Below are 15,908 nucleotides of genomic sequence, written 5' to 3'. Positions count from 1 at the left end.
AGCGCGGCTGGTCAGTTTCCCTTTGCCCTGCCCTATCCAGGCCACACAGATCTAGGTGGCCCAGCTTCTTCCTCCTCCCCTGGGCGTGACTAAGGCCGAGAACCCGCAACGACGGAAAACAACTCACCGAGAGGAAGAGCATCTCTAGCAGAGGGCAAAGCGGGTCCGGCCGCCGGTGGCCGCGGAGCCGCTCTCCCACCCCGAGGACCCTGGCTGGGCAGCCACACCCCCCATTCCGGCGGAGTCCGTCTGTCAGCCGGCGCCCTCCCCACAGCCCCGCCCCAGAGTCACCGGAGGACCCACCAGCACCGCCGCCGCCGCGCAGCAAACCCCACCCATCGGCCCCGCGGCCACTGTGATGACGCGCGCGGGCCGTCGGTCCCCAGAGAAGGACCCTGGAAAGGGGGGGAAAAAAGAGATGGCCGTCCAAGGGGCCTCTTCCTCAGATCGGTCCGGGAAGGACCTTGTGCTCCCTTTTGTGCAGACAGGGGAAACCGAGGCCAGAAGGCTACGTCCGCACAGGCGGAGCGCCCTGGGGACCGTAGGGTTGGGCTCTGCGCCTGGGTCTTAAGCACCTTTGGGCAAGAAAGTGACTCCGCGGTCCCCAGCGCCTGCCCTCTCTTAGGTTAAGGCCTGAAGAAGGCAATGGGGCTTAAGCAAAGGGCTTTAGATCGGACAGGGGCGAACCTTCAGTTCTGCCATTTATGTTCTGTGCCCTAGGGCAAGTCACTTAGTCTCTCCTTTAGGGTGGCAATCGTTAAACCACTCCGAGGGGCAAAGGAAAGGATTAGGGATGTCGGATGGAGGTGCTTAGTAGTCCTTGGCCCGCAGATCTTTGGCAGCTTTTCCCGCTCCGAGCCAAGGACGTCGGAGCAGCAACCAAAGGCGAGGGGAGGTCGCCACTACTAGGCCAGGCCCGGGTGCGGGGAGGAGGGCGCCTTCTCCTCCACCACCCGGTCCATCGAGCCCCGGGGAGCCGGGCACAGCCCCCCTCCGGCTGGATTTAATAGAAGAACGGGCGTGGGGGAGGGGCCGACGAGGAACCATTATGGATTATCAACCTAGAAAGCGGAGCCCTGGGCCTTCACCTTCCTTGCGCAACCCCTAGAGTCCTTAGGCATTTGGGAAGCGCCCCAGGCCCATGGTGGGGTGGGAGGAAGAGGGGTGATATAGGTTGTGACGGAGGGGTCCTGCGGCCTGGAAACTTCAAAATCGCCTAGTCGGGAAAGTCGTTTTTGTCGGCTCGGGATGGGTTAGGAGGGTTACTAGCACAAATCTAGACGCGGACCGTAAGTTACTCTTCCCTCGGAGCCGCGGTGCCGGCATTTTACCTTGGTATTGCCGGGCAAGGCCCGTCCGGTAAGGTCCCCGACGCCCGCCCCTCGCCCTGCCCCGCGGGCTTGTGGGAAATGTAGTTCCCCCTCCGGGGCGCCCCGCGTTCCTGCCACCTGTTCCGGTTCGGCTTCGCAGGCCGGCTGACGCTCCTGCTGTGCGGCGGAAATCCCACCTTCCTGCGGGGTCGCACTTTGGGCTCCTTGTCGAAATACTACATCCGCTTCCAGCAAAAGGGATACTAGGTGGTGTGTCGTTTGAGAGGTATCCCGGTGTGACTGGACTTATATCAGAGACCCGAGGTCCCATTTCTTGCCCCTGATGCTTACTCCCTTTGATGTCACGTAGGGATGCAGAGCGCCTTGCGGGTATTGAAGACTGCCAGTTCCTGAGCGCCTGGTATTTGCCAAGCATATGACGTGTATTCGTAGGGTGTTTACTGAGGAAATTGAGACTCACATTTTCTGACTTGCCCGAGCCAAGAGTCAGTTGATCCAAAAAACTCTTGCTTTAATTAAATCATGGACTTTTCCCAGAACACCAAAGGAAGATACTAATAATGTTTCCAGTTTACTCAAACTAGGGAGACTAGGTGTTTAATGTATATTGCTTCCTCTGCTCTTGCTCTTTTTATTATGTACTTTTCATTTCCAATTCATGCAGACATGCATACTTATAAAAAGATTTGGGATGTTTATTTCTAATCTAGGACTTCATTTTCACAGCTGTTCATTAAGCTTATGCAATAAGCTAACAGAGCATGTGGTCTTAGGTAATGATGAATAAGAATTTCTGCCAGTGATTGCTGTTGAATTTCCATTCACTGGTTGTATGGATTTCCAATGAAGGGGACTAGTATAAGGATAAAGGAAATTGAGGTTATTCTGGTAAAGGCATTTAAAAAGGACCTTTTCATATAGCTATGTTGGTTTAGATATGGTTACTCCTGATGGAATTGATGGATATTAATGGTTATGATGGATTGAATCAGTTCCCAAGGTGTCTTCCAATTGTGTGAACCTGTAATTTTACCTAAAATATGCTATTTCATAAGACTCTAGTCAACATCTTTTAGCACTTTGAGTACAATGCCTAATATGAAGCATATACTTGATCATATATTAATATTTCTGGAGATGTTTTAATTAAAAATTGATTCACTTCTTACACATTACCATAAAAAAGTAATATATTTATGGATTTTAAGAAACGTAAAGGAATAAACATTAAAATAACTAAAAGTGGATTCTTTTAGATGCTCCTTTCTTTACAAACTGTTCTTTTTATTTTTTTTATTTTTTATTTATTTATTTTGTTGAGACAGAGTCTCACTCTGTTGCCCAGGCTAGAGTGCCGTGGCACCAGCCTTGCTCACAGTAACCTCAAACTCCTGAGCTCAAACAATCCTCCTGCCTCAGCCTCCTGAGTAGCTGGGACTACAGGCACTTGCCACTACGCCCAGCTAATTTTTTGTTTCTATTTTTAGTTGCCCAGCTAATTTTTTCTATTTTTATTAGAGATGGATCTCGCTGTTGCTCAAACTCCTGCCCTCAAATGATCCTGTCACCTCAACTTCCCAGAGTGCTAGGATTACAGGCATGAGTCACCTCACCCGGCCTATAAGCTTGTTCTTAAACTCTTTCTATATACTAAGTGATGTACTTGACTATGAGGTTACAAATCCCCTCAAGGAACTTACAGTCTACTGTGGTAAACAGACATTTAAAGTAATAATTAATTATTATTAACAAAATGCAAAAGTGTTAAACTTGGAAGATATAAAAAGTCCTACAATATATGTACTGAAAGACATGTACAGAAATGTTCATAACAGCACTATTTGCTAACAGCCCAAACCTGGAAACAACCCAGTAACCACCACCAGTAGAACAGATAAATATTGGCTACTGAAAAGCAAGGAGAACAAAAGAATTCCAACCATTCAACATCTATGAGTCTCGTAGACACAATGTTGAAAAAAAGAACCCAGATTCAAAAGAGAACATACTATATGATTCCATTTATATGAAGTTCAAAACAGGCAAAAACAACATACTATGTTTGAACTGAGGCGGGAGGTGTAGTGTCTGGAAATGGGATAAGGTAACTTTTGGGGTTCTGGTAATGCTCTATTTCTTGAATTAGATGTCTGTTACATGACTGTGTATACCTTGTGAAACTCTATTGAACTATATAAGATTGGTTTACTTTTCTTTATGTACGTTATACTTCAATTAAAATTTACATTAAATTTTTTTTCAAAAAAAAAAAGTGCCATGGGAACAAGAAAGAGTGATTAAATATACTTGACACAGATGGGGAAAATATCACAGATGAAGCAACATTTGAGCAGATTCTTCCTGGATGTTATTTACAAGTAGAGAACATGGGACAAGAGCCATTCTAGGGAGAGGTATAAAAGCTAAAAGATCATACCACATGTGATAAACAGAAAGTTCATTCATGTGATGGGACCATAGACACAAGAGAAGGTAGGACAAGGCACGGGATGAAAAGCTGGATGAAGACTTCAAGGTCACATATGCCATGCAAAGGAGTTAGGATGTTGTTTATAAATCCATAAAAGCTATGTATTTTTGCATGAGGTAGGGTTTGATCAGGAAAACAGAACCAATATGATTAATATGGTATCAGAGGTCTATTACAGGCATTGGACTTTATATAATCGCGGGAGCTGATGAAGAGGCCTGTTGCCTCTGTGTCTGTGGGTGGGCCTCAAGTTGCTATAGGTCAGCAGATACACTAGTCAGGAATTGGTCTAAAGCCGGAAAGAGGGAGGACAAACTGAACCCCCTAAGGGAAAACCGGAACCAATGAAGACAAATTGAATCTTGCATTATCCCTCACCACCTCTAAACTCAATGACATGGATGACCCTCAGAGTAAGATAGTGCTAATTCCCATGGAGCGGAACATATGCCTGACCTAGGACTCGGAGAAGCTCTGGGCCACGCTGCTACTCCATACCTGGTACCCTTCAGGGCTGCTTCTCTTCTGCTTGCCAAATCTCACAAAAATTCTTATGGCCAACCCTAAGTGAGAACAATAGAAGGAAGAGAATTCAGGGAGATGTAGTTCTAGCTTAGCTAAGAATCAAATTCACCACAATTATTGTAATTAATGTAATTGTAAAATAACAGTGAATGAACTAAAGTGAAGAGTTCAAGAAGGTGAAGAATTTAAGATAAATATACAGAATCTATGGTTTCCTATTTGAATACTGGAATCCAAAAATCAACTCCATATAGATTAAAGATTTAAACATAAAAAGCAAAACTACAAACTTTTAAAGGGCGTATAGTCTTAGCCAACGCACTAAGACGAAAGAAAATGAATGAGATATAAGAAGCAGGAAAGAAAAGCTAACCATTTCATTATTTGTAAATGATGTGTTGTCCACATAGAAAATCCAAGGGAAGCTACAATTATTATAACTAATTAAAGAGTTTAGCAAGGTTGCTGAATATAAGATCAATTAAATGTTAATAGTGATGCTTTAAACCAACAGTAATCAATTAGAAAATGTAATAGAAAAAAATTGCATTCACAGTAGCAGTAAATTCCAAAGTACTAGAAACAAACAAACAAACAAAAAAAGACATTTATGATCTTTGTGGAGGAAAAATTATAAAATATTATTAATGGACATAAAAGACCTAAATAAATGCAGATATTTTATAATAATTTTATCCAGTATTATAAAGGTCCCAATTCTTCCCAAATTAATCCATAAATACAACTTCAATTAAGATCCAGGCCGGGCCGGGTGGCTCACACCTGTAATGCTAGCACTCTGGGAGGCCAAAGAGGGCAGATTGTTCCAGCTCAGGAGTTCGAGACCAGCCTGAGCAAGAGCAAGACCGCGTCTCTACTAAAAATAGAAAGAAATTATATGGACAACTAAAAACATATACAGAAAAAATTAGCCAGGCATGGTGGCGCATGCCTATAGTCCCAGCTACTCGGGAGGCTGAGGCAGGAGGATTGCTTGAGCCCAGGAGTTTGAGGTTTCTGTGAGCTAGGCTGACTCCATGGCACTCTAGCCTGGGCAACAGAGCAAGACTCTGTCTCAAAAAAAAAAAAAAAAAAAAAAAAGAAGGATGGTCATCAGAGTGTTGTTTGTAATAGTAAACAGTTTGAAACAACCAAACTATCTTCAATGGATAAATAAAATGTAGAATATCTGAACAATGAAATAATATACAGCAATTAAAAATAAGGAGCTAAACTAGATATTTGAATCTTAAGAATATAATGTTAAATGAAAAAAATGAATTTGTGGTTTGTATAAATTGTTTACTTACACAAACTTAATACATAAAACTATTTTTCAATAGATAGAAAGATAAACACTAAATTTACTTATGATTGCCTTGATGAATGGAGAGACTAATTATAGTGGATGAAAGGCCTTTATTTTTATCTGAATATTTTATTTATCTTTAAAATGTAAATATGAAAATGTAATAATTTTTAAACTTTTTGTAGGTTGTTACCCGATTGCCCCACATTGCTTACTGAATAATCCATCTTTTCTCCACTGGTTTGAAATGCCACCTTAAAAATCCTGATTTCCACGACAAACAATGAAGAAAAAAAGAGATGAAAAAATGGGCAAAGGACTTGAATAGACATTTTTCCAAAGACCCATGCTACAACATTAATGAACCTTGAAGAAATTATGCTAAGTGAAATAAGCCAGTCACGAAGGCACAAATGTTGTATGATTCCACTTACATGAGGTAGAGTAGTCAAATTATCAATAACAGAGACAGAAGTAGAATGGTGGTTGTCAGGAACTGCAGGGAGAAGAGAATGTGGGTTATTTTAAAATGGGTACTGACTTGCACTTTGGGAAGATGAAAAAGTTCTGGAGCTTGATGGTGGTGATGGTTGCCTAACAATGTGCATATGCTCAATGCCACTGAACTGCATACTTAAAAATGGTTAAAATGGTAAATTTCATGTTATGTATATTTTTCCATAATAGCAAGAATCAGCTTTATAAAGTTACATGCTTTTGTAAAGTCTGGAAACAGCAGGAAAAGGGAGAAATTCTAATGCATAAAAATTAATTTTGCAATGCAAATCATATTTTTTTGATAACTCGAGCCTTCACGTTTATTTCAATAAAGCCAAATTCAGTAAACTATTTTCATCCAGAGATTAGTCAGAACTAAAAGGCTGGACTGTTTTCCTTCAGAGACTGAATGTTTTTCTTGCCTGCAATAGGCTAGTGTGTTCCAAACAGAGTAAATGGAATTGACCTCAGAAAAAGAAAACACTAGTTCCCCTATATTTGGGGGCCTATTTCTAGACTTTCTATTATTTTTCTATCTCTTTATTTATATGCTACCAAGCCGTTCCAATTACAGAAACATTTAAATATGTTTTAATAACACATGGGGGTTAGATTTCCTCATGTAAAATAAAAACTATTCATTGCAGCATTGTGGTGATAGCCAAAGAGTGAAAACAATTTAAATGTCCTTCCATGTAGGACTTGACTGTGTAATTGTGACCCATGCATTCAGCGGGATACCATAAAGAATAATGGGGAAGTTTTAATGTTTAATATGGAATTATCTCCAGGATATATGGTTAAATGAACAAAAAAGCAAGAAGGCAGCTGACTATATATGATTTATGGCTGGGTGCAGTGCCTCAGCCTACCAAAGTGTTAGGATTACAGGTGTGAGCCACTGCGCCTGGCCAAATCATTATAATATACAGCTTTCCCAAAGGAATAATAATCCTTTCTCCATATGCAGTGAGATCAAAATTTATAAACTATGTTTCAGATGCAAAAAAAAAAAATATTATATTTATAACTCAACTTGTTCTCAAGCCCCAGGTCTGGGTGAGAGTATAAGAAAAAATTTATATTGCCAGGGAAAAGTCAGTCAGTCTTCTGTTTAAACACAGTCTCTTTCAGTCCATGCCAATTTTCTTTTTGGTAGATAATCAATCTATTCAAAGTCTAAACTTCTACCAGGCTGCCTTTCTACTTGAAAATGCCTCCCCTCCCAATCCTCCTTCCCAAGTGGCATTGGTTGAGGGGAAGTTCATGCATCCTCAAAGGAGGGTGAGAGAGAAGCTTTAGTTCTTGTGCTGTCTGCTGTGTCAAGGAAAAGACTGCAGCACAATGTGGCCTGGCTATTCTGGGCCTTGACATCAGTCCTGGAGGCCACAGATGTGTGCCTTGTCCAGCATGATTGCTTCAGGCGCTCTGTCAACATCAGGGGCTAAATTCTTGGTTCCTGTTCCTGCCTGGGTTGCTGGTTGTAAGGTCCCTGTAACATGCACCTTTTACATTTTAACCCTAGGCCTCCTTTGGAATTTCAGTTCTCTTAGCATTTCCACATGCTCACCGAGGCTTGTGTAAACTTTGGATTTTTTACAAACATCTGCAGTTATTAATATTAGGGAAGAAGGCACTACCTTGGGCCTATTTGCCTAGAAACCTCCTCAACCATTTTTCTAAACTAGCGCTTGGGTGTAGTCATGTTTTCTGCCCTTTGCTGAATGGAAAGTGTTTCCTAAGGGGCTTTCAATTTCTTGTTTTATGCACTGAGAAGTCAGGAGAAAGCAACAGTAGCCTGAGAGTCCCCAAATCCTAAGGATGTTTCTTCCTAGAGCATGAACCTGAACCCTCAAGTCTGGCCCTTTTTCCTCTCTTGCTTGTCTTTCCCTGAGTCTTGGAATTGCTCTGTAGTTCCTTCTCACGACTTGGATCTTCTCTATACACTGGCTTACTATAAAACTCAATTTTCCAACATCTAAGCTCTGCTTTTAATATATGAAAGGATGGTTTTAAAATTCCAACATTCTTTTCTCACAATAAAGTCTGACTTTCCGGACTATTTTCTCACTATAGGTTTTTAAATCCTATTTTGCTATGTAAAATCTGAAAATTGACTCTTCCTCTCTTCCATTCTCTCCAGAGCAAACTGATGCTTCAGAATTAAGAAAAAACAAAACAAAACAAAACCCCCCAAAGATTAAATCACATCTGATGGAGCAGGAAAAAGGAAAGCACATTAACATAGTTTTGAAAGGATTACTAGAGCTGCCTCACGAAAGCCCATGAAACACTATTTTGCTAATTTTAAAAAGGCAGCTCTTCCTCTGAGTGAGTGCAGCCCACACCAGGACTTTCAACTCGGTGCGCTGTGTGTGAGTAACCGGCATAATTATACACACTCATCCTGGATAGGACCCAGGTATCATGTATACGTATTGCAAAATTTTCCCCAGCTGTAGTGGACACCTGACACTTTTTTTTTTTTCTTTTTTAATCTACTCTCTCCAGAAACTTCCCACGCCAACCTGAATTTGGTTCAAACAGTTCTGCCACTGCTGCTTGCACTTGCCTCGACTGCCAAAGGCAATGAGTGGGAAAAAAAAGAAATTCAAGTTGGACTAATCATATTTTCTTTTTGAGGAATATGGGTTTGGAACTGAGGGATTTCAATCTCAGATTGGGCTTCTTGAATGAAGTAGAGGAAAAACCTGGGAGCTAAGTTTGCCCTGCTCGCCACCATTTAGAAAGGGCAGCAAAGAAAGTCTTCTGGCAAACAAACAAGACATTAATTGACAACACTGCCTGGGTTCCTGCTGGCCTTACCAAGGATTGTTCCAGTACTTTCTTAGGATTGATTGCATTTCTATTTTGGGGTTCTGTGATTTAAAGTCTGAATTTTAATAAAATAAATCTTTTTCTTTTTTTCTCCCTTGTCCCTCATTATTACTAGCTTGAGTTGTTTGCTGTGACTTCCAACTAAAGAAATACTAACTTTACATGTATTGTCATTTGTCTTTGTTGTTATTTGTCTTTGGAACTTTTTTTTTTTTGAGATGGCATCTCACTATGTGGCCCGGGTGGGAGTGCAGTGGCTATTCACAGGCACGGTCAAGAACACTACAGCCCTGAACTCCTTGGCTCTGGCAGTCCTCCTGCCTCAGCCTCTGGAGTAGCTAGGACTATGTAGAATTTTGTTTGTTTGTGTGAGACACAATCTCACTCTGTCACCCCAGCTAGAGTGCAGTGGCATCATCATAGCTCACAGCAACATCAAACTCCTGGCTTCAAGTGATCCTCCTGCATCAGCCTCCTGAGTAGCTGGGACTACAGGCACACGCGACTAAGCACAGCTAATTTTTCTGTTTTTTGTAGAGACGGGGTCTTGCTCTTGCTCAGGCTGGTCTCCAATTTTTGAGCTTGAGCAATCCTCCTGCCTCGGCCTCCCAGAGTGCTAGGATTACAGGCGTGAGCTACAGCTCCTGGCCTACATAGAACTTTTAAATGTGTTTTGTTTAGTTGTATTTGTCAGAGTGCAGTCAGGAAAAGGGAAATTACTCCAGATATTTCAAACAGTAAGGGATTTATAAAACTTTTGGAAGGTTTGGAGGGACAAAATTCAGAGAAGGCATTACCAGCTCCCAGTTCATTACTAGGTTCAGAGAATGAGGTACTTGTTACCGCTGGCCAGGTTAACTGCTCCAGAATCTGCTCTGATTGTTACAAATGCTTGCAGTATCTTACTGAAGTTGAGAAAGGGAGGTGGAGGAGGAGATGTTGATTCAGCAGCTTCCAAAATTAACAAGAGAATAACTCATCCAAACCATACTGCAAATATTGCAGTTTCTGGAAAAGAAGAAAAACCAATATAAAATTTCACTGAAAGGCTTTATTTTTCTCCCAGGACCCCACCCAGGCACCTTGCATTTTTAGACATTGCTAATTTTTAATTATTTCGTGATAACAGCTTGCTCCACACTAAAATAACCCTGGCATTCTGCAGTGGTTTGGCTTAAGGTGTCTAAAAAAGATCTTTCCCCTATGCTAAATTAATAATCAGATCAGCTTGAAAACTGGTTTGTGAGTCTTTTCTGTTACAAATATGACTACGCATAAAAGGATTTCTACCATCAATTATAATGAAATTTGAAGGAGGCGTCATAATTTACCTGTCTCCTGAAATCCTCCAGCCTTGTGTGGGCTTTGCTAAACAGATCAGAGTGCTCCATTAATCTTCCTTCTCCTTCTGGGGGATTCCTGGATGGTAACATTAACTCGAAAAGAAGCAAAGAGGAAATTGAGGGTTGTAGAATCCTAGAATGTCAGTCCTTTCTATGGACTGAATTGTGTCCCCCAAAATTCATGTGTTGAAGCCCTAGCCCCCAGTACTTTTAAAGAGGTAAGTTAAAATGAGGCCCTTAGATTGGGGCTCTAATCCAATGTGACTGGTGTCCTTATAAGTAGAAGAGATATCAGGGATGTGGGTGCACAGAGGACGGGCCCTGTGAAGACAGCAGGAAGACAGCCATCGACAAACCAAGGAGAGGCCTCAGGAGAAACCAAACCTGCCAACACCTTGATCTTGGACTTCCAGCTTCCACAACTGTGAGAAATAAATATTTGTTGTTTAAGCCACTCAGTCTGAGGTGTTTTGTTATAGGCAGCCCTGGCAGACTGATGCAGATTTTGGTACTGTGAGGTAAGGAGCTGTTGTAACAAATACTACAATTGTGGAAGTGGCTTTGGAACTGACTAATGGGTAGAAGGTGGAGTTTTGAGGACATGCTAGAAAAAGCCTAGCCCGCTTTGAAGAGACTGTTGGTAGGAATATGAACTTCCAGCCTCCAGAATTGTGAGAAATAAACTTCTGTTATTTAGCTGGGTGTGGTAACACACACCTGTAGTTCCAGCTACTCAGGAGGCTGAGGCAGGAGGATCCTCTGAGCCCAGGAGTTCAAGTCCAGCCTGGGCAACATAGAGAGGCCCCATCTTTCTAAAAAAAAAAAAAGAAAGAAAGAAAGAAAGAAAAGAAAAAAATTCTGTTATTTAAGCCACCCAGTCTGTGATATTTTGTTCTAGCAGTTCTAGCAGAGTAATATTAATACATTTCTCCCTCCCCTTTTTTGTGTAGAGAGGGTGAGCATGTCACATAGTGGTGTTGCTATGGCGTGCAGGGAGGTGTGAGACCCTGGTTGCTTTCCACTGTATCACTTTGCTACTCTACATTCTGGTTTGTTGACCACCCACTTTCAATTTAGTGTCCTGGGATGCCATGTTGGGAATTAATGTTGTGAAAGTCTGAAGTTTTCTAAGTATGCAGTCTCACTCTTTGTGTGCCAGACAACAAGAGCAGCAATTATGTACCAAAATAGTCCAAATTATGATTTTGCCTGGCACATCTCTTAATCCCTCAGAAGTAAGGTCTTTATGATTGTCAGAAATCTGCTATTTCAAATGAAATACATGAAATTTCTATTTGTAATCATGCATATGTGCAGAATTTGCAGTTACAAACTGTTTTTCTTGACAAAATTGATTAGCCTAACTAGACATCCATGAAATGAAATGGCTGATTTACAATTTTAACCCTAGGAATACATCACTAAGTGTAATACCAATACTGTGATTCTTTATTCTGTTGGGATTTCTTTGAAAGGGATTTCATTATAATTTATTTGAACAAGATCCACAGAAAAATACTAAATAAGGAGTATAAAATGTACGTTATAGGAGAGACGTTGGACTTTAAAACATTAGCATAACACTGTTAATTTATTTTTACAACGTTTACCTGTAATTCTGCTTTTTTCCGCAAAGTATTTGTTTCAGTCATATACCTGTAATTCTTTTTTTTTGTATGTATTTTTTTGTGGTTCTTTTTTTTTTATTATTATTTCAGCATATTGTGGGGGTATCCCGTAATTCTTAATGTTAACTCTTGACCATTTAGTCACCTTTATTACTTGGAAACACAAGTTGTGCCCTATCCTTTAGGATGATGTGACTTTTCTTCATATGTCAAAGGCAACAAAGATATGTAATTTTTTTCCTTTTCTTTAATATTTATTTGAAGCAAAGGATTTTTCTTCTGCCTGCACTTTGGTCAGCTTCATTGTGGTATGATTTAGTTTTAATAAAACTCGCAGATTTTAAGTGGGCAATTCAGTTTGACAAATGTATATGGTTATGTATAGTCATGATCACCTCTAAGCGTTCACTTGTGTCCCTTTGGAGTTACCCCACCACCACCATTCTGGCCTCTGGCAAAGTCTGATCTGATTTCTATTACTGTAATTTTGCTTTTTCTAAAATTTCCTGTAAGTGGAATCATACAGTATGTAATCTTTTACATCTCTGGCTTCTTTCACTTAGAATAAGGCTCTTCAGATCCATCCATATTGTTTGGTGTATCAGTTTCTTGCTTTTTAGTGCTCAACGATATTCCACTGTATAAATGTATGACAATTAGTATATGTAAACAGACATAAGATTCTTTTCAGGTTTTGTCTATTTTCAATAATGCTGCTATGAACATTTGTTTATAAGTCTCCATGTAGACATATGTTTTCATTTTTCTTGGGTAAATACCTAGGAGTGAAACTGCAGGATCGTAAGTGTGTGTTTACCTTTATGAGAAACTATATAACCACAGTGGCCTTAACATTTCAAGCTCTCATTAGCGGTGTGTGAGAGCTACAGTTACTCCCCATCCTTCACGATGCTGGTATTATTAATCTTTTAAATTTTAGTCATTCTACAGGGTGTGTAGTGGTATCTCATTGTGGTTTTAATTTGTATTTACTTAATGACTAATGGTGTTAAGCATCTTTTTTGTGTTTATTTGCCAATGCCTGTCTTCTTTGGTGAAGTATCTGTTCAACTGTTTTTGCTTGTTTTAAAAAACTGGTTTGGCATCTTGTTATTGAATTTAAGAGTTCTTTATACAAGTCCTTTATCAAAATATTGCTTTTGCAGATATTTTCTCCCAGGTTGTGTTTTGCTGCCACTACTACTACTTCTCCTCCACCTCTTCCTCCTCTCTCTCTCTTTTTTTCTTTTGTCACTAGGATTAGGATGTGTCTTAGTGCAGGCACTGGGGCTTGTCTGTTGTGCTCTTGATGTGTAAAGCTTGAGCAATGACACAAGGAAGTTGATGGCCAAGTGGATGTTGTACACAAGCTCATCATCTGTCATTGTCACATGGCCAACAGCCACTGACAGACACAGCATCTTCATCTGGAACTTGATTGTGGACTTTACCTCTGCTTGATCAGAGACTCTGAGGCCAAAAAATCATCATACTTCTCATTCAGCTTCTCAACTAGCTTCTTATTTTGTTGAGTTTCTTCAGCGCCTGAATGTCCATGTTGGGGATATCCATAGACGTGGCCTTGTCACAGTGCTGTTGGTACCCCAGGACACACACGGGAGAAGTTGGGGCAGAGAGTGGACTTATGCCTGATGGTATCCAAGAACCGACTGTCTTACTTAGGGTCATGGTTCTTCAATGAGATCTGCAGCTCCACCATTTGCAAAATCTCTGGACCTTGTGCAAGTGTTGCGGGAGACTTTGCTGCTCATGGTGCCCTTTCATTTTCTTACCAGTGTTTTTCGAAAAAAAAATGTTTCAAATTTTACTGAGACCCAATTCATCCTTTTTTATTTCTCATTTCATGTTTTTATGTCCTATTTAATCTTTGCTTAACCAAACTGCACTAAGATTTTCTCCTTTTTTTATTTCAGAAATTTTATAGTTTTATTTCTTTCATTTAGGTTTATGACCCATTTCAATGTGGTGTGGTAAGGGTTTTTTGACTCTCAAATTAAGATTTCTTTTTAGAAGATAATTTGAAACCTGCTTGCTGCCACTGGACATAGAAGTTGAAAAAAAAAAAAAGAAACAAAAAAAGAAACCCACATCATTGCACAGATTTGTGTAGACACATAATTTGTCTCTACCCCTTCCCTCTTAACCAGTTAAACTGAAGGAAGTACAGAAATCTGCAAAACAAGTATCTTTTTTTTTTTTTTGAGACAGAGTCTCACTCTGTTGCCCAGGCTAGAGTGAGTGCCGTGGCGTCAGCCTAGCTCACAGCAACCTCAAACTCCTGGGCTCAAGCGATCCTACTGCCTCAGCCTCCCGAGTAGCTGAGACTGCAGGCATGTGCCACCATGCCCAGCTAATTATTTTTATATATATTTTTAGTTGGCCAGATAATTTCTTTTTATTTTTAGTAGAGACGGGGTCTCGCTCTTGCTCAGGCTGGTCTCGAACTCCTGACCTCGAATGATCCACCTGCCTTGGCCTCCCAGAGTGTTAGGATTACAGGCATGAGCCACCGTGCCCGGCCCCATTTGATTTTTAAATAAAGAAGTATTGCTTGATTACAGACCATAATTATCAGGGAAACTAGTTTTTTTGTTTTTTTTTTTCCTGTTTTTTGTGTTTATTTTTAAAATAAAAACAGCCTTTTGTTGCCCAGGCTGGCCTGGAACTCCTGGCCTCAAGCAATCCTCCTACCTCAGCCTCCTGAATAGCTGGGATTACAGCCCCCAGACTGGAACCTAGGTTTCTTTTAAGATAAAAATACACACGGCAGCATACTTAATTCAATCACCTTAAAGGTCTGAAGGATAACCTCTTTAAGTGGACTTTGTATCTACCACAAATATTTGTACACAGTTGCATTATTCTCTGGTTAATGGCAAGATCGCTGACCTAGTAAACTTGACCGCTATTTGCAGTGCCCTTAAGTAAATCCCTTAACCTGTCCAAGCTTAAATTTCCTTATTTGGTAAAGAAAGAAAATAATATTTACATTATTTATCTCTCAGAGTTATGAGCATTAAAGAAATTGACAATACTTTGCAAATAGTAAAGCATATCACCTCCCTAATCACTCTCCAAATGTTGTTCAAATGTGTCAATATATGGATATATGCAAGCTGAGTGATTTCCATAGTTAAACCTGGCTCATGGAGAGACCAAGATCAAGAATATATTATATTTTACTAACTTGTATTAAATCACGTTTGGATTAATGCTAAATATTAAAGGATGACAATTATACCTATTCTAGGTATTATGGAAGGTAATCCATTTATTGATTTATAAGCACTAGAGTCCTTGATGGAGAATCTGGTGGCAAGAGGAAGTTACCTCTTTTATTTAAGAGACTTAAGTTTTCCTTTTAGAGGTTGAACATTTTATGGCCCCTAGCAAAGGCAATATGAAATCTGTACCTGTTTGTGGCAATTTTTAATTTGGTTGAGTAATGTTGTTATTCCTATAGTTATGATTTCAAGTGATTTCATGGAGAGAAATAAAAATATGGACTTTAAAGTGATCTTTAGTTTCCTTTTCAGACTTTGGACACCACTTTTCACTATGAAACGTATTTTTATGTTCCTGTTGAAGTGAAAAGCTTGAAATACAGGGCCTTTTCAGACTCTTCCGAAGCAGGTGATGATAAAAAAAAAAGAGCGAAAACAAAAATGATCATGCACAAACAAGAGAAATAATGTGTACATGACTTAAAAAGTGTAAGATGTATCCAAAGGAGAGTCAGAGAAGATAGGACAGGAAAGAACTAAAAATTTTGAGTGTTTATGTGAAAACTGTGAGTCTTTAAGGGTACAGAGTATCCTTACTCAGCTTGTACCCCAATGTGTAGTACAAGGCTTGGTACACAGCTGGCAATCAACAAATGTTCGCTAAATTTTAAATGAATTAAAATTCATTCATGGGGGCGGA

General features: G+C 40.3%; 1 protein-coding gene across 1 annotated transcript in view; it reads right to left on the bottom strand.

The window, feature by feature from the left end:
- ACBD5 (acyl-CoA binding domain containing 5) overlaps nucleotides 1-1,567 on the bottom strand; it is a 42,526-nt gene extending 40,959 nt beyond the window's left edge. Inside the window, exon 1 of the mRNA XM_069458761.1 lies at nucleotides 1,332-1,567. The gene's annotated coding sequence lies outside the window, so the exon portion shown is untranslated. The remainder of the gene's footprint in view (nucleotides 1-1,331) is intronic.
- Nucleotides 1,568-15,908: the final 14,341 nt, after the last annotated feature.

This window comes from Eulemur rufifrons, chromosome 25 (assembly GCF_041146395.1).
Source record: "Eulemur rufifrons isolate Redbay chromosome 25, OSU_ERuf_1, whole genome shotgun sequence".
In the NCBI taxonomy this organism is placed as follows: Eukaryota; Metazoa; Chordata; class Mammalia; order Primates; family Lemuridae; genus Eulemur; species Eulemur rufifrons.
The sequence above is the reverse complement of the archived record's forward strand: the minus strand, read 5'-3'. Positions and strand labels throughout refer to the sequence as shown.